A 25,821-nucleotide genomic window follows, 5' to 3' on the forward strand; every position below is an offset into this window, starting at 1 on the left:
CATGCACAGGTCGCAGGGTTTGGTAGCTCGCAGCCATGCTGTAGGGTTGCAGTGAACCCGGGGGAAAGTTTGGGGGAGGAGTATGGGCAAAGTACTTGTCAAGTACAGGTTGCACGCCTGACTTCCTCAAGGCGTGGGAAAATTGCGCTGTTAGCCTGTGGAAAGCATATGTCTGATGCACGTGATCAGTGCGTGTTCAATGAGTGTGGAGTGCATGTGACTTGCATTTTACCAGTTTCCTGCACTAGGAGTATGGGCTGCACTTGTGAAGCATGTGTGATGCCTGTGATTAGCACAACAATCACTCATGACTTGCGTGTGACGCAAGCCAGGAGTGGGTATAAAACCAGCCTAAGGGTCCAACTTCCTCAGTCGTTGTGGTGGTATGGCGACAGCCATCTTCTTCCCTTCTACAATGCTACATGTTACATGATCGGTTCCTTGGTTCCTCCCCAATATATATCCCCAGAGTCTTGCCCTCCGTGTCGTGTGCGGGTTGTGTGTGCTGCATGCACACCACACATAGGGTTAGAAAGTGAGATGTACTTCTGTCTTGGGGGCCACATAAATAGCAAGTGTGGAGTACTTGTGTAGTACTTCTAAGGCACGTCACTCGTACAATGACTGTGCATCACTCGTGCATCTTACTGTCATCACAAAGCCCCTACTAGCCATGCTGCTGACTTGATTCAGGTGTACAAAAGGAGTATGGGTCCCATACATAGTGTATGCATTCTTGATTTTTCGCAAGACCCATAGAATTTGCATGTGCAGGCCCAAAAGTCTCCATGGCCAGTCGGCGACCTTCTACAGCGCTGAACACACGCAAGTGTTGCGCAACTCTCAAGCATGGTTTTGCCAAATTATTTACCATAGACCACCCATAGTAGGTTGTGAGTGAGTCTTTAGATACTTAGAAGGTCAGACACTGTGTCTCGTGTTTATATAAGATGAAGAATGCTGTTTGTGTTCTATTTTCTAGGTCAGTAAAATGTGTACGTGCTGAGACAGTGTTTTATGATAGAGGGGGTGCCAAGGCTGGACACCCTGAGATTAAGAAGATATCTGTTGTGCTATTGTGCTATTTTGACAAGTATATAATGATGGGTGTGGAAAGGCGGAGTGCTCTTCTCCAGGTGAAATTCTTTCATTCGAGAAAGCCCCCTTGCAAGTGGTAGACTTTGAATTCATCTTTTCAATAAATTCATGTTTCTGTTTGTTTCTCCCTAATAGCCTGGAGTTTTATTACACTTTTCCACCACAGACCATATCCACACAGTATATGGCAGCTTTAGAATATACGTACGTGGTTGAGTCAGACTCAACAGCCTTTTTCTTCCCACAAACACTCGGGGATAAGGACAAATCAAAATCAAAGGAATCAAGATCAGGCAGATCAAATCAGACAGATAAAATCACAGTGTCTTCCAAATGGCCCTAGGAAACACCATAGGATTATTTATATGATGCACATATTTGTGCGATTGGGAGAACCAGATTTCAGCTCTCCACATGGAAGAAGGGAACCCCATGTACTTAAAGGAAAAAAAAATTCTCTCTCTTATCTGACCTCCCGAATGAGCGCCCATAAAACTGCTAGGTTTTGGTCTGTCTGTACTGAAGGAGGTTGAATTGACAAAGTATAATTGATGAATGTAGACCTCTTCTGCCTAAGAGATTCTGGCCCATGGATATCCAGGAGCAGTCAGTCACTGACACAGACACAGCTGTTTCTCAGTTTACTGGAGGACAAACATGAGTATATATTCATATTCAAGAGTATGTTGTAGCTTTGTGATTGGATAATGATGATGGTGTGATTGACAAAGCTGTTATTTATGTATGATAGGGTAACAGAAATGGGTGATAAATCATTACATCACTGGTTTAGATTACACTACTTTATGAAAGAAGAGAAACATTATGTACCATTACATCACCCATCAGGATCATAATCTTATGAAGAGAAGAAAGACATTACGGGTCAACATAACCTTCATTAATCAGGGAGCAGATTGTGTGAGCGAAGATAACTCTCAAGGATTTAACTCACCAAAGCAAGTAGCAATCAGGACAGCCTGCCTATTCCAGTTTCAAGCACAAGTAGCAATCAGACCAACCTGTACTACTTTCAAGCATGCCAAACACATCTCTCTATCACTCAGCCAATCTTTAGTCAATTGACAAGAATCTTGCTGAGTGCATACAGCCATCCTTTGACAAAATTACATGGTTTCCATGGCAACTATGCCATACTGGGTCACTTGGCCCCCTCATCACTTCTTGCAGCTATATTTAAGGGCCAAGCAGCAAAGCTGCTTGAGGCACCCATTGTGGTTCTACCGTACTTTTTGGGGGGCAGAGCAGTGAGTCTAGGTAGGTACCCGGTGTGTTTCTGTTTTCTTCTTCTTCTTCTTTTGGTTAGGGTGTCTGTGGCAGCCCATAGTATGGTAAAAAAGCAAACTAATTTCAGACAGTCCCCTGATGCTTTGCACATAGTTTCATGTTTGCAGCTCAAGTGCTTAAACCCCACCAACGGATCAAATTTGGAGCTTTGTTTATTAATGTAAAATCTGAACTGATGTTCAAAAAAAAAGAAAAAAAATGTGGTGCGATTAGATTCCTTGGCCTCAGTTGAGTTCAACATAACCCATGACATCAATTTCTGCCATATTGAACTTTATCAAAAAAGTGTTTTTTTGCTACTTCTCAGGCAAACTTTGTCCAATATTCACTAAATTTGTCAGAGATGAGCTGCAGAATAAAGTTCAGAAAGGTTATCACATAGATTTTTGATTTTCAAAAGCATTCCACCATAAAAGCCAATTGAAAATAACAAGCTTCTGAACAGGATGTGAGCCAATATCTATGTGCATACACTAAACTGGGTGGACTGACTCAAGACACAACTCAAAGGGAGTCCAAAATTTTTTACCTCATTTTACCACTCAGGTAAAAAAGAACCTGTTTTTGCTCATTACTGTTCATATTTTTGGTCTAGAATCATGACTGCTATTTGAAGTGATGCATTTTTTTAGGTGATTTCCAAGAACCACATGGTAAAAAGTTGTGAAATTGGACACACTGATTGGGGGCGGCATGGTGGTGTAGTGGTTAGCACTGTCGCCTCACAACAAGAAGCACTATAATAAAGAAAAAAAACATTTTTTTTTCTCATTACTCTTGATATCTTTGGTATAAAATTATAAATGTCATTTGAAGCCTTGACTTTTTTGATCCTGAGGTCCCAACATGTTGCCATTTTGTGTTCTGAGATTGTATTCAAATGACAAAGTCACTGTAGCGGTTCGTGTGGAAGAGTGGAGCACAGAAGACGGCAGGACAGAGATCAGGTTGATAAACCGTTATTTTTATTGTCATACTTTTCAGTCTAACTTAGAAAACACAGACAGCCACACACACAACCGGCATCTGGTTCGGGGAAGAGCTCCTCTGCTCTCTGCTCTCCCTCCCTAAATAGGGCGTGGTCACTGGGAAGACACACACAAACACAGGTTAATTGCAGTCAGGTGTAGTGATTCTGCCGCTTACAGTACCTTCCCTGACTCTGCCCTCCTGTCACAGACCGGCACTTGACCACGCCCCCACTGCCACAGTCACCAAACAGGAAATGAGGCTATTTCTCAGAAATGCTTTTATGTATCTACACCAAACTTGGTGAAATGATTCAAGATTTTGTCCAAAGGGAATCCAGCAACTATTACTCCATTTGCCCACTCAGGATTGTCACTTGCAGTCACAGCTTTTTTTTTTTAACCTGAGGTATGGAAATGTTGCCATTTCCTATTTTGGAACTGTGTTTAATGGTGAAATTACCAAACAGGAAGTGAGGCAATTTCCTAGAACAGCAGGAAAATTTTTTAGAAAAACTGTATAGGTACCCATTGGGTTTCTGTATTTTTTAAAAATTATTATTGGGGTCAATAAGCAAAGTTGAGTAGGCACCGATTGTGTCTCTACCTTTTCTTCAGGCTACAGTGTCTCTGGCAGCCCATAGAACCACGTGGTAAAATGTTGTGAAGTTTGGCACACTGATTAGGGACAGTCTCTTAATTCTTTTCACCAGTGGGTCAAATTTGGAGGTGCATATATGATGTAACCTTTGAAATGTATGTCCTTGCATGTAAACGTATAAAACATATGTAACCCATGGCATCAGTTGGTACTATATTGGATTTTCCACCATTTTGGATTTTATCTAAAATGCTTAAATGCTTCCACAGTTTCACAGATTTTGGTCAACCTTCATTAAATTTGGTAGAGATGATCTTCAGATCAAGCCTCACAAAATTTATTTGTTGGATTTTTATTTTTGAGAAAGTGTGTGGCCAAACAGCAAACGAGGTCTTATCACAGCAACACTCTGATTTATCAAAAACAAACTTGGTAGTCTGACTAGTAACTGCAATTTTAAGGATGTTCAAAAATGTTGTGTCATTTGAGCACGAGGAAATACTGCAATGAGGAAAAATGCATTGTGGTTAATAACTGTTGCTGTGTTTGCAGGGGTGTAGGGACTCTGGGTAGAGGCAGTACCTTTGGGTAGTTGGCATGCTGCACTCTTCCTAATAGAGTGACCAGCCCCCACTGGCCCTCACCCAGCTCCCAAGCTCTCACGTGTGGCTGGAAAAGGCTACAAAACCATCTCGAAAGAGTTTGGACTCCACCAATCCACAGTCAGACAGATTGTGTAAAAATGGAGGAAATTCACATTCAATCTTACCCTCCCCAGGAGCGGTCGACCAAAAAAGATCACTCCAAGAGCAAGGCGTGTAATAGTCGGCAAGGTCACAAAGAACCCCAGGGTAACTTCTAAGCAACTGAAGGCCTCTCTCACATTGGCTAATGTTAATGTTCATGCATTCACTATCAGGAGAACACTGAACAACAATGGTGTGCATGGCAGGGTTGCAAGGAGAAAGCCACTGCTCTCCAAAAAGAACATTGCTGCTCATCTACAGTTTGCTAAAGATCACATGGACAAGCCAGAAGGCTATTGGATAAATGTTTTGTGGATGGATGAGACCAAAATACAACTTTTTTGGTATAAATGAGAAGCATTATGTTTGGAGAAAGGAAAACACTGCTGTGGCAGCGGGGGCGTGGTCAAGCGCCGGTCTGTGACAGGAGGGCAGAGTCAGGGAAGGTAAGTGGCAAGAATCACTACACCTGAGAGCAATTAACCTGTGTTTGTGTGTCTTCCCAGTGACCGCACCCTATATGAGGAGGGAGAGCGAGAGCAGAGGGAGTCTCTCCCGCACCCGATGACTTGCGTGTGTGTGTATGCGTGTGGCTGGGAGAGTGTGTGCGAAACTGAAAAGTTGAGCAATAAACGCTATTGTGAACCTGATCTCTGTCTTGCCGTCCTCTGTGCTCCACCCACCAATAGTGAACCGCTACAGTGGTGCCGAAACCTGGGATCTGGAGCACAGCAGCCTCACAGCCCCATGGAGTCCTCCCCGTTTGCTGAACTGGTCCACGCCCTCGCCACGGCCCAGCAAAGCCAGCACCAGGTGCTACTCACCCTCCGAAAGGAGCAAGAAGAGCGGTTCGAGGCCCTGGTGTTGCCCCAACAAGAAGATCGACAGGCGTTCCGGCACCTCCTCGCGTCGGCGGGGTCCACCAGCGCTCCTACCGTGGGCCCGTCTCCCCTCACTGTCACCAAGATGGGCCCGCAGGACGACCCCGAGGTGTTCCTCACGTTATTTGAACAGGTCACCAAAGCCTCGGGGTGGCCGATGGAGCAGCGCGCGGCGCGCCTTCTCCCCCTGCTAACGGGAGAGGCACAGCTGGCCGCGCTACAGCTCCCCGCCGACCGCCGGCTGGCCTATGCGGACCACCGCCGGGCCATCCTCCAGCGCGTGGGGCGCACACCGGATCAACAGCGCCAGCGCTTCCGTGCGCTGCGGTTGGAGGAAGTTGGCCGGCCGTTCGCGTTTGGCCAGCAGCTCCGGGATGCCTGCTGGCGGTGGTTGAGGGCCAACAATCGCGACGCTGAGGGAATCGTCGACCAGGTGGTACTGGAACAGTTCATCGCCCGCTTACCAGCAGGAACCGCGGAGTGGGTCCAGCGACGCCGGGCAGTCGAGCTGGCGGAGGATCATCTGGTGGCTGTCCCGGTGGCAGGACAGCAGATGGCATCATCTCCTCTTCTCTCTCTCTCTCTCCCCCTCCTCCTGTGTCCCGTCCTGGCCCCATTCCCCCACCGCGGAGGCGGGGGCCGGCTTCACCCCAGCCGGCCTGCCGCACCCGCGGTGCCCTCCCGTTTCTCCCTTCTGTGTCTGTCTCTCCCCCACCTCAGGTGAGTGAGCCCCAGATCACCGGTGCAGAGGGAAAGCCCGGGCCGGTTTGCTGGCGCTGCGGGGAGCCGGGCCACCTTCAACAGCAGTGCACAGCAATGGAAGTGGGCGCGGTGGTTCGGATCCCCGACGCGCCAGAGGCCGCCCTCGATCGGGCCGGAGCGTATCGCATACCGGTGAGTATCCAAGGGGCTACATATCAGGCGTTGGTGGATTCTGGTTGCAATCAGACCTCAATTCGCCAAAGCCTGGTTCAAAACGAGGCATTGGGGGGAGCACAAGGGGTGAAAGTGTTGTGTGTGCACGGGGATGTTCACCGCTAACCTTTGGTGTCGGTCCACATTATTTTCAGAGGGGAAAAATTTATAGTGAAGGCGGCGGTTAATCCTCGCCTTACCCACTCTTTAATTTTGGGGACTGATTGGCCGGGATTTCGGGGTTTAATGACGCACCTAGTAGAGAGTGGGTCCTGCCATTTGACAGGGGGAGGTCCCGGTGTCGCTTTGGCGGGAGCAGCTGTCACAGAGCCGTCTACGTCATCTCCGCATCAGAGTGAGGAGCCGCCGGCTCCTCCTCTCTCTCGGGGAATCCCTCGCGGATTTCCCATTAGAGCAGTCGCGAGACGAGACTCTGTGGCATGCGTTTGACCAAGTGAGAGTAATCGATGGTCAAACGCTCCAGCCGAACGCCACCCCATCCTTCCCCTACTTCGCGATTATGAAGGATAGATTATACCGAGTGATGCAGGACACTCAAACTAAAGAGCGAGTCACGCAGCTTTTAATTCCGAAGAGCCGCCGGGAATTGGTATTCCAGGCGGCTCACTTTAATCCCATGGCTGGACACTTGGGGCAGGATAAAACACTAGCCCGAATAATGGCCCGATTCTATTGGCCGGGGATTCGCGGCGATGTCCGTAGGTGGTGTACGGCATGCCGCGAATGCCAGTTAGTAAATCCAGTGGCCATTCCAAAAGCACCTTTGCGCCCTCTACCGTTAATCGAGACCCCGTTTGAGAGAATTGGGATGGATCTCGTCGGGCCATTAGATCGGTCAGCACGAGGGTACCGCTTTATATTAGTTCTGGTGGACTATGCAACGCGATACCCGGAAGCAGTGCCTCTGTGCAATATCTCAGCACGCAGTATTGCAGAGGCACTCTTCCGCGTTATCTCCCGAGTTGGAATCCCGAAAGAGATTCTGACTGATCAAGGCACTACGTTTATGTCATGAACACTGCGCGAACTGTATGGGTTATTGGGGATTAAGCCGATCCGCACCAGCGTGTATCACCCACAAACGGACGGTTTAGTGGAACAGTTCAACCGCACCCTCAAAAATATTATTAAGACATTCGTAAGTGAGGACGCACGTAATTGGGATAAGTGGCTCGAACCCTTGCTGTTCTCAGTGCGAGAGGTCCCCCAAGCCTCCACGGGGTTCTCCCCATTCTAATTATTATATGGGCGTAAGCCATGCGGCATCCTGGATGTGCTGCGGGAAAATTGGGAGGAGGGACCTTCACAAAGTAAGAATGAAATTCAGTACGTTATGGACCTGCGCGCAAAACTCCACATGCTCACCCACCTAACTCAGGAGAATTTGTGGCAGGCCCAGGAATGGCAAGCCCGCCTGTACAACAAGGGTACGCGCCTTAGAGAGTTCACACCGGGAGATAAGGTACTCGTACTGTTGCCCACGTCGAGCTCCAAATTGATCGCTAAGTGGCAAGGACCCTTTGAGGTCACACGGTGAGTCGGGGACGTCGACTATGAGGTGAGGCGAACGGACAGGGGTGGGGCGCTACAGATTTACCACCTCAATCTGCTTAAACTCTGGAACGAGGAGGTCCCCGTGGCGTTGGTGTCGGTGGTTCCGGAGAAGGCGGAGCTGGGGCCAGAGGTTCAAAAAGGGACATTGGCATCACGTACCTCTCTGGTCCCCTGTGGAGACCACCTCTCCCCGACCCAAATCACGGAGGTCGCCCAGTTGCAGACCGAGTTTTCGGATGTGTTCTCGCCCCTGCCCGGTCGCACTAACCTCATAGAGCACCACATAGAGACGCCCCCGGGGGTGGTAGTGCGTAGCCGCCCTTACAGGCTACCCGAACACAAAAAAAAGGTGGTTCGGGAAGAACTTCAGACCATGCTCGAAATGGGCATCGTCGAGGAGTCCCACAGTGACTGGAGCAGCCCGGTGGTCTTGGTACCCAAGGCCGACGGGTCGGTCCGGTTCTGTGTGGACTATAGAAAAGTCAGCGCGGTGTCTATATTCAATGCGTACCCAGTGCCTCGTATTGATGAGTTGCTCGATTGACTCGGCACTGCTCGCTTTTATTCGACGCTGGATTTGACGAAGGGATATTGGCAGATCCCTTTGACTCCACTATCCTGAGAAAAAACGGCCTTTTCCACACCATTTGGTTTACACCAATTCGTCACCCTTCCGTTTGGGCTGTTTGGGGCGCCCGCTACGTTTCAGCGGCTGATGGACAGAGTCCTCCGCCCTCACGCCACTTATGCAGCCGCGTATTTAGACGACATTATCATCTATAGTAATGATTGGCAGCAGCACCTCGAACATCTGAGGGCCGTCCGTAGGTCGCTGAGGCGAGCGGGGCTCACAGCCAACCCAAAGAAGTGTGCGATTGGGCGGGTGGAAGTACGGTATCTGGGCTTCCACTTGGGCAATGGGCAGGTGCGTCCCCAAATTAATAAGACGGCAGCAATTGCGGCCTGCCCGAGGCCCAAGACCAAAAAGGGGGTGAGACAGTTCCTGGGGCTGGCTGGCTATTATCGTAGGTTTATACCTAATTATTCGGACGTCACCAGCCCGCTGACTGATCTCACTAAGAAGGGGGCACCAGATCCAGTCCAGTGGACGGAGCAGTGCCAGCGGGCTTTCTCTGAGGTAAAGGCTGCACTGTGTGGGGGGCCACTTCTACACTCCCCTGACTTTTCTCTCCCCTTTATGTTACAGACCGATGCGTCGGACAGAGGGCTGGGGGCGGTTTTGTCCCAGGAGGTGGAGGGGGAGGACCGCCCTGTCCTGTATATCAGCAGGAAGCTGTCGGTGCGTGAGGGGCACTACAGCACCATAGAGAAAGAGTGTTTGGCCATCAAGTGGGCGGTTCTCGCCCTCCGTTACTACCTGCTGGGACGCCCTTTCACCCTCTGTTCGGACCACGCGCCCCTCCAGTGGCTCCACCGCATGAAAGATGCCAACGCGCGGATCACCCGTTGGTATCTGGCGCTCCAACCCTTTAATTTCAAGGTGGTCCACAGGCCGGGGGCGCAGATGGTCGTGGCGGACTTCCTCTCCCGTCAAGGGGGGGGGGAGTCGGCTGCAGGCCGGACAGCCGCCCGGCCTGAGTCGGGCGGTGGGGGTATGTGGCAGCGGGGGCGTGGTCAAGCGCCGGTCTGTGACAGGAGGGCGGAGTCAGGGAAGGTAAGTGGCAAGAATCACTACACCTGAGAGCAATTAACCTGTGTTTGTGTGTCTTCCCAGTGACCGCGCCCTATATGAGGAGGGAGAGCGAGAGCAGAGGGAGTCTCTCCCGCACCCGATGACTTGCGTGTGTGTGTATGCATGTGGCTGGGAGAGTATGTGCGAAACCTAAAAGTTGAGCAATAAACGCTATTGTGAACCTGATCTCTGTCCTGCCGTCCTCTGTGCTTCACCCACCAATAGTGAACCGCTACAACTGCATTCCAGCATAAGAACCTTATCCCATCTGTGAAACATGGTGTTGGTGGTAGTATGATGATTTGCGCCTGTTTTGCTGCATCTGGGCCAGGATGGCTTGCCATCATTGATGGAAAAATGAATTCTGAATTATACCAGTGAATGCTAAAGGAAAATGTCAGGACATCTGTCCATGAACTGAATCTCAAAAGAAGGTGGGTCATGCAGCAAGACAGCAACCCTAAGCACACAAGTCGTTCTATCAAAGAATGGTTAAAGAAGAATAAAATTAATGTTTTGGAATGGCCAAGTCAACGTTCTGTCCTTAATCCAATCGAAATGTTGTAGAAGGACCTGAAGTGAGCAGTTCATATGAGGAAACCTACCAACATCCCAGAGTTGAAGCTGTTCTGTACAGAGGAATGGGCTAAAATTCCTCCAAGCCAGTGTGCAGGACTGATCAACAGTCACCGGAAATGTTTAATTGCAGTTATTGCTGCACAAGGAGGTCGCACCAGATACTGAAAGCAAATGTTCACATACTTTTGCCACTCACAGATATGTAATATTGGATCAGTTTCCTCAATAAGTAAATGACCAAGTATACTATTTATGTCTGATTTGTTTAACTGGGTTATCTTTATCTAGTTTTAGGACTTGTGTGAAAGTCTGATGATGTTTTAGGTCATACTTATGCAGAAATATAGAAAATTCTAAAGGGTTCACAAATTTTCAAGCACCACTATATGAACTCTTGGAGGGTAGAAATGACAAGTGGAAAGGAAGCCTTGGGAGACAGAGAGATAAAGAGAGGAATATTTCAGGGGGTTCTTTAACACCATTGCTGTTCATGATAGCCTTGTTGCCACTTATGAGTATACTACAAAAGTCAGCATACAAATTTCCTTTGGGAGAAAAGATAAATCACCTATTATTTATGAATGATATGAAGCTGAATGGAGAAAATGAAAACACGCTTGATTCTTTGGTTCAGACAGTCAGAATATTCACAAATGATATTGGAATGGAATTTGGCATCGAAAAATGTGCAACATTGATCCAACAAAGAAGAAAGATAATAAGATCACAAGGCAACGCAAGTTTATTTATATAGCACATTTCATACACAGTGGCAGTTCAATGTGCTTTACAGAAGTAAAAGCAAAACAATAAACAATAGAAAATAAAATTACATAAAATAAATGGGGAAGAAAAATAATAAGAATTAAACAGTAGTAGAAATAAAATAATAAAATTAAGTAAAAGAAAAAAACAGCAGAATAAAATAGAATAAAAGTTAAGTAAAATTTAAAACATGCAGAGACTGTAAGAGTTAAGAGTTTAAAACATGTAGAGATGACAATATTAATAATTTAGCAGAAAGCATCTGAAAACAGCTTGGTCTTTAATCTAGATTTGAAGCTGCCAACAGCAGGAGCATTTTTGATGTCCTCTGGCAGTTGGTTCCATAGCTGTACTGCATAGTAGCTAAAAGCTGCTTCACCACACTTTGTTTTAACAACAGGTTTTACCAGTAAATTTTTCTGCTGCGATCTGATTGGGTTAGGCCACTGTAACAAATCAGAGAGGTAATTGGGCCCTATACCATTTAAAGATTTGTACACCAGCAGCAATGCTTTAAAGTCAATTCTGTAGCTTACTGGAAGCCAATGAAGGGACCTTAGAATTGGAGTAATGTACTCTGTTCTTTTTGTTCGTGTGAGAACCCTAGCCACTGCATTTTGAACCAGCTGAAGTCGTTTGATGGTCTTTTTTGGCAGGCCTGTGAAAAGGCCATTGCAGTAATCAACCCTACTAGAGATGAAAGCATGCATACGTTTTTCCAGATCATTTTTTGACATAAGTCCTCTTAGTTTGGAAATGTTTTTTAGGTGATAAAATGCCGTTTTAGTGATTGCTTTCATGTGACTGTCAAAATTTAGCTCGCTATCAATGAAAACACCAAGATTTTTAACCATTTCTTTTGTTTTAATCCCCTTTGTGTCAAGAATAGTGGTAATCCTGAGTCTTTCATCTTTTTTCCAAAATAGAATTACTTCTGTTTTATCTGTGCTCAGCTGAAGAAAATTTTGTGACATCCAGTTGTTGATTTGGTCGATACACTGGTAGAGACATTCAAGGGGGGGTATAATCATTAGGTGATAGAGCAAAATAAATTTGGGTGTCGTCTGCATAGCAGTGATACAAAATTGAGTTGTTCTTAATAATTTGCCCAAGTGGGAGTATATAAAGGTTGAATAGTAATGGTCCAAGAATCGACCCCTGAGGGACACCACAGGTCAAGGACATTGATGTTGAAGTACAATTTCCCATGGTAACGAAGAAGCTTCTATCTTTTAAGTATGATTTTAACCAATTGATAACTTTACCAGTCAACCCAACCCAGTGTTCAAGTCGATATAGCAGTATGTTTTGATCAACAGTATCAAAAGCTGCACTGAGGTCCAGTAACACCAGGACCAATGTTTTGCCTGCATCAGTATTAAGACGTATGTCATTTATAACTTTAATCAGCGCTGTTTCAGTGCTATGATTGGCATGAAATCCTGACTGAAAGTTATCAAAACAGCTGTTTGACATCAAGAAGGCAGTTAATTGATTGAAGACAATTTTTTCAAGGATTTTCCCGATGAATGGTAGATTTGATATTGGCCTGTAGTTGTTTAATACTGAAGCATCCAGATTATTCTTTTTAAGGAGGGGCTTTACAACGGCTTTTTTCAGGGACATAGGAACAATGCCAGTCTCTAGGGATGTATTTATGATTTGAAGCACATCTGTAATTATAAGATGAAGAACAGACTTTAAAAAGTTGGTGGGCAGAATGTCCAATTCAGATGTTGAGGAACTGAGATTTTGTACAGTTTTTTCAAGAGTCTCATAATCAATTAAACAAAATTCTGACATTGTGTTGAAGTTATCTGTCTGTGTCACTGGTGATTGCAGTTTTTCAGTTATTTGCAACTGAGATATATTATGAGCAATATTCTGCCGTATTTTATCAATTTTACCTTTGAAGAAGGATGCAAACTCATTGCATTTATTAACTGAGGGAAGTTCAGGTACTAATTGTGGTGGGGGATTAGTTAGCTTCTCTACTGTTGAAAATAGCTCACGGGCATTGTTCATATTCCTGTTTATGATGTTGGAGAAGAAAGACTGTCTTGCTTTATGAATTTCATAATTATATTAACAAAGCATCTCTTTATGGATTTGATAATGGATGTGAAGTTTAGATTTGCGCCATTTTCTTTCAGTCTTTCTACATTCTCTCTTTAGCAGTTTAACAGCTGGGTATTGCTTCCATGGTGCTTTCTGCTTGTCATTGACTCTTTTGATTTTGAATGGAGCAATATCATCCATAATTTGGGTCATATTTAAATTAAAAATTTCCAGTAAATCATCTACAGAGTCTGACATTTTGGTTGAGATCCGAGAGAGAGCTTGCTCAAAGAGAGCACATGTGTTGTCGTTTATGACTCTCCTACCCATAGTCGTTGAGCTGTTCTGAATGTGAGGAGACATAGAAACATCAGAGGAAACACAAAAATGATCAGATAAGGCCAGGTCAACAACAGTAGTAGAAACAGTAAGACCCTTTGTGATGACGAGGTCAAGGGTATGACCATGAGAGTGGGTCGGCCCCTGTACATGTTGTACTAGGTTGAAGTTGTCAATAAGTGCAAGTAGTTCTCTGTCATAAGTGTTTTCAGGATTATCTACATGCAAGTTAAAATCCCCAGATATAATAAGACAGTCAAACTCTAAGCAAATGACTGACAACAGTTCACCAAACTCTTCCAGAAAAACTTTGGCTGAATGTCTCGGAGGCCTGTAAATAGTTAATAACAATATGTTAGGAGAGCATGTAACAAGTGCACATAAGTGTTCAAAGGATGTAAAATCACCAAGTGAGGATTGTTTACATTGAAAAGAGACTTTGAATATATTTGCGATCCCTCCACCTTTCCCCTGTCGGGTAACATTCATAAAATTAAAATTTGGGGGAGCTGCTTCAATAAGGGTGGTAGCACTATTTGCTTGATCCAGCCAAGTTTCAGTTAGAAGCAAAAAATCAAGATTGTGTTTGCAGATAAGATCATTAATTAAAAATGACTTGTTTGAAAGTGATCTAACATTCAGAAGAGCTAGCTTTACAGAAAGTCTAGAAGTAATATCCGCTTGGGCACTCTGATGTTGTTTTGAAACAGGAAGGAGACTCGACTGGTTTACCCCCTGGGTTAAATATGCTCTATGTTTTCTATTTCTTATCAACACAGGAATAGAGAATGGCATCAGCATACTGGGTCCCAGCTTGTTTTCAAAACTACACCCAATGCAGGGACCCACAGCACATCATAGAAGACTCTCTGTATGTTCCATTTGGTTTGAGGGTGGAAGGATTGGAGATGTCATGTATCTTTTAGATGGTGAAAAAGATTGGTAGCCAGCTGAAAGTCCTGGGCGAACACAGTTCAGTCTGTTGGTTGATTTTTGATGAACTGGGTACACTGCTTGTCGCGACAGATTTGGGCTGGAAAAAGAAAGTGTAGCCATTGGCAGCAGTCTCTGCATACTATTAGGGAAATCCATGCGGGGGGAGACGGAGATGGTACAATAAAATCAGAAGAACGAGACTTTGGTGAGGTCTTTGTAAGTGTCTCCATGACTGTCTCTTTGGTGACTGTCTCCCTGATAGTCTCTGTGATACTTGCATGGGGTCGAGACGTGGATGATGCAGCCTTGACATGATTATCTTTGGTCAGATCCTCAATCTAGATGGAATCACATGACGGAATCGCATGCTCACATTCTCCGTGTGATTGTTGATGTCCTTGGCAGTCTGCCCCAGATGGTTCTTGGCAGTCTGCCCCAGATGGCTGTGTGTCCTTGGTGAAGACTTGCATAGATGATTGTTTTGGCTTTACTAGGTCAGTCTGTGACATCTTATCAACTGTTTTCCTCAGTGTTGGCTGAGAGAAAATTGCATGTTGTAGAGCAAGTCTATAATGATCCGCTAAGACTTTGGTCCCAATCCAGCTGAGTTCAGTGCTATTTGGCTTGAAGAATTTTCTGCGATTCCAGAAAAGGTTAAAATTGTCTATGAATTTCATACCAGATGAAAAACAAGTTTTTCCAAGCCAGGTGTTAAGACTGAAGAGTCGAGTAAATGCAAAGCTTCCCCTTGCAGGGAGTGGGCCACTGATAAAAGATTGTATTCCAGTCTTATAGAGATCAGAAAAAAGTTTTCTGAAATCATCTTGGACAAACAGCTGTTCTCTGAAAACATCATTTGCTCCCACATGCACAACAATACGTTTGATAGTTTTATGCTCGGACATGAGTTTCAAAATGCTGTCTTTGGTGTCAGAGATGGATGCATTTGGAAGGCAGCAAATAATCATCCCATGTCCTTTTAAATGTCTTACAGTGGAATCACCAAGAACAAGGGTTGTGGGATCAGGTGGTGTTATGAGCTGCTTTTTGCCTCTTCCCACAGCTCTTCGGTTGTGGTGCGATCTCTTTCTACGATGTGTTTGTCTGCCTGAAAATTCCGCTTCCACATCCCTGAGGCATTCAAATTTGTTCTGAAGCCTTATGGGCTGTGGATTTTCCATAGGATTGTAAATCCTATTGTAATTTGTAGACCTAGCTCTATTTCTAATAGCATGGCTGTGGAGCATGGGTGGCATAGTATCAGAGTGAGCTGGTGTTGAGGTAATTACTCTTCTGTTTTTATTTTTGGGCCTGCCACCCATCATGTGCCAGTTTTCTGTACTCACATTTTGCCCTGTTAGATCGATGAATTCATCCACTCGATCTGCAATGCCATTGGCCTGTCGAGGTGCAATCTCTGCATTCTCAGCCACTGTTTCTGTACTCCTTTCCTGAGATATCGCTCTTAATTCATCCGTCTTTGGCAGAGCATCAATCTTTGGTTCCAAGATAGAAATCCTCTGTTCTAGTTCTGTGCATTTTCTGCAGGATCTCCTGGATTTTTTGCCCCCTGGCATTTTGTTTTAAAAGCTAACTAATCTTATAAAGATGAAAAATAAAATAAAAAATAGTGGAAATTAAATTAAAAGCTAACTTATCTTATAAAGATGAAAAATAAAATGAAAAAATAGTGGAAATTAAATGAGAAAGTAAAATAAAATAAAGATCAAGCAGGAGCAAAGCAGGAGCAAAACAAAGAAGCATCCTACTCGCTTGAGTAGGCGGAGAATAAGAGATTAAACTGCCAGATGACAAGGTAATAAAATCATTGGAAGACAAAGAAAGCTACAAATATCTAGGAATATTACAGACTGATAAAGTAAAACAGCAAGAAATAAAGGAAAAGGTCATAAAGGAGTATAAGAGAAGAGTGAGAAGTTCTCGAGACAAAGTTAAATGGGGAAAACATGATGAAAGAGATTAACATCTGGGCAGTCTCTTTAATGACAGTGGTGCTTGAAAGTTTGTGAACCCTTTAGAACTTTCGATATTTATGCAGAAATATGACCTAAAACATCAGATTTTCACATAAGCCCTAAAAGTAGATAAAGAGAACCCAGTTAAAAAAAAATTAGGCAGAAATATTATACTTGGTCATTTATGTATTGAGGAAAATGGTCCAATATTACACATCTGTGAGTGGGAAAGGTATGTGAACCTCTAGGATTAGCAGTTAATTTGAAGGTGAAATTAGAGTCAGGTGTTTTCAATCAATGGGATGACAATCAGGTGTGAGTGGGAACCGTATTTTACAACCCCAATTCCAAAAAAGTTGGGACAAAGTACAAATTGTAAATAAAAATGGAATGCAATAATTTACAAATCTCAAAAACTGATATTGTATTCACAATAGAACATAGACAACATATCAAACGTCGAAAGTGAGACATTTTGAAATTTCATGCCAAATATTGGCTCATTTGAAATTTCATGACAGAAACACATCTCAAAAAAGTTGGGACAGGGGCAATAAGAGGCTGGAAAAGTTAAAGGTACAAAAAAGGAACAGCTGGAGGACCAAATTGCAACTCATTAGGTCAATTGGCAATAGGTCATTAACATGACTGGGTATAAAAAGAGCATCTTGGAGTGGCAGCGGCTCTCAGAAGTAAAGATAGGAAGAGGATCACCAATCCCCCTAATTCTGCGCCGACAAATAGTGAGCAATATCAGAAAGGAGTTCGACAGTGTAAAATTGCAAAGAGTTTGAACATATCATCATCTACAGTGCATAATATCATCAAAAGATTCAGAGAATCTGGAAGACTCTCTGTGCGTAAGGGTCAAGGCTGGAAAACACTACTGGGTGCCTGTGATCTTCGGGCCCTTAGACGGCACTGCATCACATACAGGCATGCTTCTGTATTGGAAATCACAAAATGGGCTCAGGAATATTTCCAGAGAACATTATCTGTGAACACAATTCACCATGCTATCCGCTGTTGCCAGCTAAAACTCGATAGTCCAAAGAAGAAGTCATATCTAAACATGATCCAGAAGCGCAGACGTCTTCTCTGGACCAAGGCTCATTTAAAATGGACTGTGGCAAAGTGGAAAACTGTTCTGTGGTCAGACGAATCAAAATTTGAAGTTCTTTATGGAAATCAGGGACGCCGTGTCATTCGGACTAAAGAGGAGAAGGACAACCCAAGTTGTTATCAGCGCTCAGTCCAGAAGCCTGCATCTCTGATGGTATGGGGTTGCATTAGTGCATGTGGCATGGGCAGCTTACACATCTGGAAAGACACCATCAATGCTGAAAGGTATATCCAGGTTCTAGAGCAACATATGCTCCCATCCAGATGATGTCTCTTTGCATTTTCCAACATGACAATGCCAAACCACATACTGCATCAATTACAGCATCATGGCTGCATAGAAGAAGGGTCCGGGTACTGAACTGGCCAGCCTGCAGTCCAGATCTTTCACCCATAGAAAACATTTGGCGCATCATAAAACGGAAGATACGACAAAAAAGACCTAAGGCAAGGCAAGGCAAGTTTATTTATATAGCACATTTCATACACAGTGGCAGTTCAATGTGCTTTACAGAAGTAAAAGCAGAAAAGTAAACAATAGAAAATAAAATTACATAAAATAATTGGGGAAGAAAAATAATAAGAATTAAACAATAGTAGAAATAAAATAATAAAATGAAATAAAGTTCAAAAAAGGAATCAGCCTCGAGATTAATTATTATGGGTTTAACTCATAAAGCGCGCTCTTCCCGTGGCTCTTCCACGAGGATCACCAAAAATCGTCCCGCAGACAAAATCTACAAGGATCACCAAATAAAATCGTCCCGCAGACAAAATCTACGAGGATCACCAAAAATTGTCCCGCAGACAAAATCTACGAGGATCACATAAAGCGCGCTCTTCCTGTGGCTCTTCCACGAGGATCACCAAAAATTGTCCCGCAGACACAATCTACGAGGATCACCAAATAAAATCGTCCCACAGACAAAATCTATGAGGATCACCAAAAATCGTCCCGCAGACAAAATCTACGAGGATCACATAAAGCGCGCTCTTCCCGTGGCTCTTCCACGAGGATCACCAAAAATCATCCCACAGACACAATCTACGAGGATCACCAAATAAAATCGTCCTGCAGACAAAATCTACGAGGATCACCAAAAATCGTCCCGCAGACCAAATCTATGAGGATCACAGTAACAAAGAATTAAAGTAAAAGTAAAATAATTAAAATCCAAGATTAAAAAGAAATTAAAATAAAGTAAAATCATTAAAATCAAAATTAAAAGAAATTATGTTAAAGGAAATTAATTACTTAGGTAAAAATTAATCAAGTGAAAGCATCTGAAAACAGCTTTGTCTTGAGCCTGGATTTAAAACTAACAGTAGGAGCATTTTTGATATCATCTGGAAGTTGGTTCCAAAGCTTAGCAGCATAGCAACTAAAGGCTGCTTCACCACACTTCGTTTTGACAGCTGGTATTACTAGCAAGTTTTTCTCTTGTGATCTTAGAGACCTAGTTGGTGCATATAATTGAAACATATCCAGTAGGTAGCTGGGTCCCATCCCATTTAATGTTTTAAATAGAAGAAGTAGTGCTTTAAAGTCAATTCTATAGCTCACTGGGAGCCAGTGCAGAGACCTTAGGATTGGAGTGATATGGACTACCCTTTTTGTTCTTGTAAGAACCCTTGCTGCTGCATTTTGGATTAGTTGAAGCTCTTTGATGGTCTTTTTTGGAAGACCTGTGAAAAGGCTATTGCAGTAATCAACCCTACTGGAGATGAAAGCATGAATAAGTTTTTCTAGATCATATTTTGACATGAGACCCCTGAGTTTAGAAATGTTTTTTAGGTGATAGAATGCAGACTTTTTTGCCACTTTCATATGACTGTTGAAGTTAAGTTCGCTGTCAATAAGGACACCAAGGTTTTTGACAGTATCCTTTGCTTTAAGCCCCTTAGTTTCAAGAACAGTGGCAATCCTAAGCCTTTCCTCCTTTTTGCCAAATATAATTGCTTCAGTTTTATCTGCGTTCAGCTGAAGAAAATTGTGAGACATCCATTTGTTAATTTGGTCAATCCATCTATGAAGAGACTCAAGAGGGGCATAGTCATTAGGTGACATAGCTAAGTAAAGCTGAGTGTCATTTGCATAGCTATGGAAGTTTATTGAGTTATTCTTAATAATTTGTCCAAGTGGGAGCATATAAAGGTTGAATAGTAATGGTCCCAGGATTGAGCCCTGGGGAACCCCACAGTTCAAGGACACGGGTGATGAACTGTGGCCTCCAATGGCCACATAAAAAAAAAATCTTTGTTGTAGGTAGGATTTTAACCAGTTGATTACTATACCAGTAAATCCAACCCAATGTTCCAGTCGATGTAACAGTATGGAATGATCTACCGTGTCAAATGCAGCACTTAAGTCTAAAAGCACCAAGACTGATGTTTTACCAGCATCAGAATTGAGACGTAGGTCATTCATGACTTTAGTAAGAGCTGTTTCAGTGCTATGATTGGCACGAAAACCTGACTGAAACTTATCAAAACATCCGTTTAATGTCAGGAAGGCAGTTAATTGATTAAAAACAATTTTTTCAATTATTTTACCAACGAATGGCAAATTGGATATGGGCCTGTAGTTGTTGAGTACTGAGACATCCAGGTTATTCTTTTTCAGTAGGGGTTTTACAACCGCTTTTTTCAGAGATGAGGGAAACATGCCAGTTCGTAAGGAGGTGTTGATAATCTGAAGTACCTCGTCTGATATTAGGTGAAGAACAGATTTGAAAAAGACTGTAGGTAAAATGTCCATTTCAGATGTGGAGGAGCTGAGACTTTGTACTGTTTTTCTCAGAGTCTCAACATCAATTAAACTAAATGTTGACATTGTATTACGACCCCCTCTCTCGTTATCCAATGGTTCCAGATTTTGAAGTGTTTGCACCTGTGTGGCTATATTCATACGTATTTTATCAATCTTTCCTTTGAAAAAAGATGCAAAGTCGTTGCATGTATTAACTGAGAGAAATTCAGAAGGCATTTGTTTTGATGGGTTTGTTAGCTTTTCAACTGTAGAAAATAGCACACGGGCATTGTTGATATTCCTATTAATAATGTCAGCAAAAAAAGACTGTCTTGCTTTAGAAATTTCTAAGTTGTATTTACATAACCTCCCTTTGTAGATTTGATAATGAATCTGGAGTTTAGATTTACGCCGTTTTCTTTCAGACTTTCTACATTCCCTCTTTAACATTTTAACTGTTGGATTTAGTTTCCAGGGTGCTTTTCCTTTGTCTATGACTCTTTTGGTTTTAAAAGGAGCAATAGCATCCATAATATGATTCATTCTTGAATTAAAAATTTCCATTAGATCATCTGCACAATCTGAAGATTGACATGGGAGTTCTGAGAGTGCCTGCTCAAAAAGAGCTGCTGTGCCATTGGTAATTACCCTCTTTTTTTACAGTCACAGACTTGTTTTGAAAGTGAGGGGAAATGGAAACATCAAAGAAAACACAGAAATGATCAGATATACCCAGGTCCATGACACTAGTAGATACATTAAGACCCTTAGTGATGACAAGGTCGAGGGTGTGGCCATGGGAGTGTGTTGGCCCTTGTACATGTTGTGTTAGGTTGAAGGCATCAATCAGTGTAAGAAATTCATTTGCATATGTGTTATCTGGATTATCAACATGGAAATTAAAATCCCCAGAAATAATAAGATTGTCAAACTCTAAACAAATATTTGACAACAGTTCCCCAAACTCCTCTAGGAACAGTGGTGCAGAAAGTCTTGGTGGTCTGTAAATAGTCAACACTAATATGTTAGAAGAACATTTTAGGATTGCACTTAGGTATTCAAAAGATGTAAAATCACCAAGAGTTGTCTGTTTGTACTGAAAACATGCCTTGTATATATTTGCTATTCCTCCTCCCTGTTTATTGGCTCTTCCAACACTCATGAAATCAAAGAGTGGGGGAGTTCCTTCAATACGAGTAATAGAGCTACTTGATTGTTCAAGCCAAGTTTCAGTAAGAAGCATAAAATCCAGTTTGTGTGTACCGATGAAGTCATTAATTAAAAAAGGCTTATTAAGTGATCTTACATTCTGGAGAGCTAGTTTTACAGTGAATGTGGGGATAATTTCCACAGAAGTGTTCTGTGGTTGTTTTGGAACTGGAAGGAGATTTGACGAGTTTACCCCATTGATAGGATGAATAAGAACACCTCTCCTTCTTGTTAGCACAGGAATAGAAAAGTACGTCGTGGGTCCCAGCTTATTTTCAAAACTACCATCTGGACCCAGATTATATCAGTTTGTTCCAACATGAAGGTCTTCACTGCTGCTGGTGAACTGTAACTGTGAACATGGTCCTTGAGTATTATCTGTAATCACAGGGGGAGGTGGTGCCCTCTGTTTCTTGGGTGCTGTGGCAGTTGAATATATCATTAGAGATTTTGGGGTACACAAGGCCTGACCATGAGACAGCTCTGTGTACGGTACTTGATTTGAGTGTCCTCTTGGGCTTGCCAAAGACACTCGGCTTAAAGACAATAGTCTCTCCATTTTCTCAGGAAAACGCAGTCTGGGGGGTGAAGGAGATACAGAGGGGCTTGGGGTTACATCCACTGCTGTTGTTGGTGATTGCCTATTGCCAGTCTCAGGAGGTTGTGGTGATGCTTGTTTATCTGATTGTCTTTCTGATAGTTCTGCCAGCTTACCCGTTAGCTCAGATATCATGTTGCTAGCCTTGGAAAGTGACGGGGATGTGTGTGGTGATAGATCCACCCTCTGATCATTTTCCTGAACTGTATTGGGGCAGATGAGTCAGCATGATCCTCTGTAGTTGCTGGGGGCTTAGTTGCCTTCGTTGGTGACAAGGAGTTTTGCTTGAATCCATCAGAGTGAGCGTTAGTCCTGCTTCTTTCTGCCTGCAGATTCACTGCTTGAATTTGAACCTCAGCAGTGTGTTTCCGTACTGTTTTTGAGTTTTTGTTGATGTCCCTGGGAGGTTCAGTTTGTACCCAAACAGAGTTCGTATCAGTGTTGTTAGCTCCTTTCAGTGCAACTACAGAGCGCTTATCAGAAAGTGTACCCAAGGTCGGCATGGAATGGTGGACAGAGTGTTGATAATGGTCTGCCAAGACTTTGGCACCATTCCAGCTGAGTTCTGTGCTATTTGGGCTGAAAAAGTCTTTGCGTTTCCAGAAAAGGTTAAAGTTGTCAATAAAATTAATGCCAGAGGAAAAACATGTCTTTACAAGCCAGGTGTTGAGACTGAGCAGTCGGGAAAACCCGTAATTGCCGGTCACAGATCCTGGTAATGGACCACTGATAAAAAAAAAGGCATTCCAAGTCCGTTTAGGGCAGAAAAAAGGTCTTTGAAAGATTTCCTCACAGTGAGCTGTTCCCTGAAAACATCATTTGCTCCAACATGCACAATATTGTGTTTTATTGATTTGTAGTTTGACAGAATTTTTGAAATGTTGTCTGTAGTCTCTGAGATGGAAGCGTAAGAAAACAGCACACAACCATGGACTCTCCTCCAATATTTTCCACAGTGAAATCACCCACAACAAGGGTTGTAGGATTAACAGGTGTTGGCGGCTGCTTTCTACCTCTACTGCGAGCTTTATTTTTGTTATTCAGATTCTGCCACTTTCTAGGAACTACTGGTTCCATGTCTGTAAGGCACTGAAATCTGTTCTGGAGTGTAATGGGCTGTGTATATATGTAGTTTTCAGCCTGGTGGTATTCATAGACTGTAGGTTTGACGGCATCAGACCGCAATGGAGTTGAAGTTAATGCCCTTTTGTTTTTGGGTCTAGCACCTTGTCTTTTCCAGCAAACAGTACTCACATTTTGCTTTGTGAAGTCAACCGATTCATCCAAGTTCCCATCATTCAGATGCTGAACGTTCCCCGCATTCCCTTTAGCAGTATCGGCCTCATGGCACTGGCTGAAGCTATATTTGGGGGCCAAAGAGTGAAGTTGTGCAGGCACCCATTATGTCTGTCTTTTTCTCATTATTCACCTTATTCTCTTCTCTTCCTCTTCTTCTTCTTCTTCTTCTTGCTGTCTATGGCAGCCCATAGAATCATATAGTTAAAAGGTTTGAAATTTGGCACACTGATTGGGGACAGTTCCCTGATTATTTTCACTGAGTTTCAAGTTTGCATCTTGAGTGCTCTAACACCACCAGGAGGTCAAATTTGGACATGTATTTATGCATGTAACTTTTCAACCATATGGCAGAGTTTCAAAAATAAGGTACCAGTAGATTCCTTATCTCAAGCTCTGTTCAATGCACCCAATTATACCATATTGGATTTTTTTTCATTTTGGATTTTTCAAAAATGCTTAAAAGTTTTCATAAGTCACAAATTTTGTCCAATTTTCAAGAAATTTTGCAGAGACAATCTTTTGACCAAGCCTCACAAAATTTATTTATTGGCTTTTTGATTTGTGAAAGGGTTCATCCATCACAGCCAAATGAAATCATCAGTGAAGCCACCAAATAGGAAGTGAGATCATACTACAGAAGTGCTTTGTTGTATTAAAAACCAAACTTGGGTTATTGACTCAGGACCCCATTTTGAGGAATCAGAAATGTGTTTTGGCTCATAAATGTTAGTGTTTGCCTTAAAAAAATAATTATTGTATCTGGTCATACCTTGGGTGGTCCCAAGATCGAGATCTCACAAGTTGTCATGTCAACCAAATTGATGTGGCTGCCATATTGGATTTCATCAAAAGGTTTTAAAAATTTTAACAGGCCACAAATTTTGTCCAATCTTTAGACAAAGCCTTGTGGAAGTTATCAGAAGGATTTTGGATTTTCTAACCTGATCATCTGTTACAGCCTTGCTATTTCAGCAGTGAAGCCTCCAAACAGGAACTGAGCTCATATTTTGGCTAGTTATTGGTCCATTGACATGAAACTTGCTGTGAGTGCTCTAGCAAGTAGCAACAATGCCCTTGACAAAATGTCATGAAAGATTCATGGCAACTATGTCTTCCTGGCCCGATTGGATCCTGCATCACTTATTGCAGCTATTTTTTCTTCTTCTTTTTCTTCTTCATATTATTATTATTATTATTATTATTACTGGGGGCGGCATGGTGGTGTAGTGGTTAGCACTGTCGCCTCACAGCAAGAAGGTCCGGGTTCGAGCCCCGCGGCCGACAAGGGCCTTTCTGTGCAGAGCTTGCGTGTTCTCCCCGTGTCCGCGTGGGTTTCCTCCGGGTGCTCCGGTTTCCCCCACAGTCCAAAGACATGCAGATTAGGTGAACTGGTGACTCTAAATTGACCGTAGGTGTAAATGTGAGTGGGAATGGTTGTCTGTGTCTATGTGTTGGCCCTGTGGTGACCTGGCGACTTGTCCAGGGTGTACCTCGCCTTTCGCCCATAGTTGGCTGGGATGGGTTCCAGCTAGCCTGCGACCTTGTGGAACAGAATAAAGTGGCTAGAGATAATGAGATTTATTATTATTATCTCATCTCATCTCATTATCTCTAGCCGCTTTATCCTTCTACAGGGTCGCAGGCAAGCTGGAGCCTATCCCAGCTAACTACGGGCGAAAGGCGGGGTACACCCTGGACAAGTCGCCAGGTCATCACAGGGCTGACACATAGACACAGACAACCATTCACACTCACATTCACACCTACGGTCAATTTAGAGTCACCAGTTAACCTAACCTGCATGTCTTTGGACTGTGGGGGAAACCGGAGCACCCGGAGGAAACCCACGCGGACACGGGGAGAACATGCAAACTCCACACAGAAAGGCCCTCGTCGGCCCCGGGGCTCGAACCCAGGACCTTCTTGCTGTGAGGCGACAGCGCTAACCACTACACCACCGTGCCGCCCATTATTATTATTATTATTATTATTATTATAATACTTTCTGCCATGGGAGTCTATCAGCCCATCAACCCCTTGGTGGATTTTGATGAAATCTGGTGCATTGATAAAGAACAGTCCAAAGTATTCAGTCATCAAATTTGGGGTCAATCCATCCATATCTATAGTGCTATCAAAAGCCCAAATTTCAAGGTACATTTTTTTAACAGTTTGTCCAAATGTTGTGAGCTTTTGGGTCATCCTTGAGTGAATCCTTGGGTCATGGTGTTTCAAATGCATCCATTGCTGTTAAATGTTTTTAACAGCACATGATTTTCTGCCATTGTGAATTTTTTGAGAAACCTATTTTGCGAACTAGTCCTAGATCATTGATCCTATCACTTCCAAGTTTGGCACGTGGATTAGGTCAAATAAATTGCCCATAGTTGTGAATGTGAGAATGAG

The 25,821-nt window shown here is 43.4% G+C and overlaps 1 protein-coding gene across 1 annotated transcript in view; it reads left to right on the plus strand.

The window, feature by feature from the left end:
• The window catches only part of LOC132888311 (reelin-like), a 1,389,809-nt gene that overhangs the window by 508,570 nt on the left and 855,418 nt on the right, over positions 1-25,821 (plus strand).

Source organism: Neoarius graeffei, chromosome 6 (genome assembly GCF_027579695.1).
Source record: "Neoarius graeffei isolate fNeoGra1 chromosome 6, fNeoGra1.pri, whole genome shotgun sequence".
NCBI classification, from domain to species: Eukaryota; Metazoa; Chordata; class Actinopteri; order Siluriformes; family Ariidae; genus Neoarius; species Neoarius graeffei.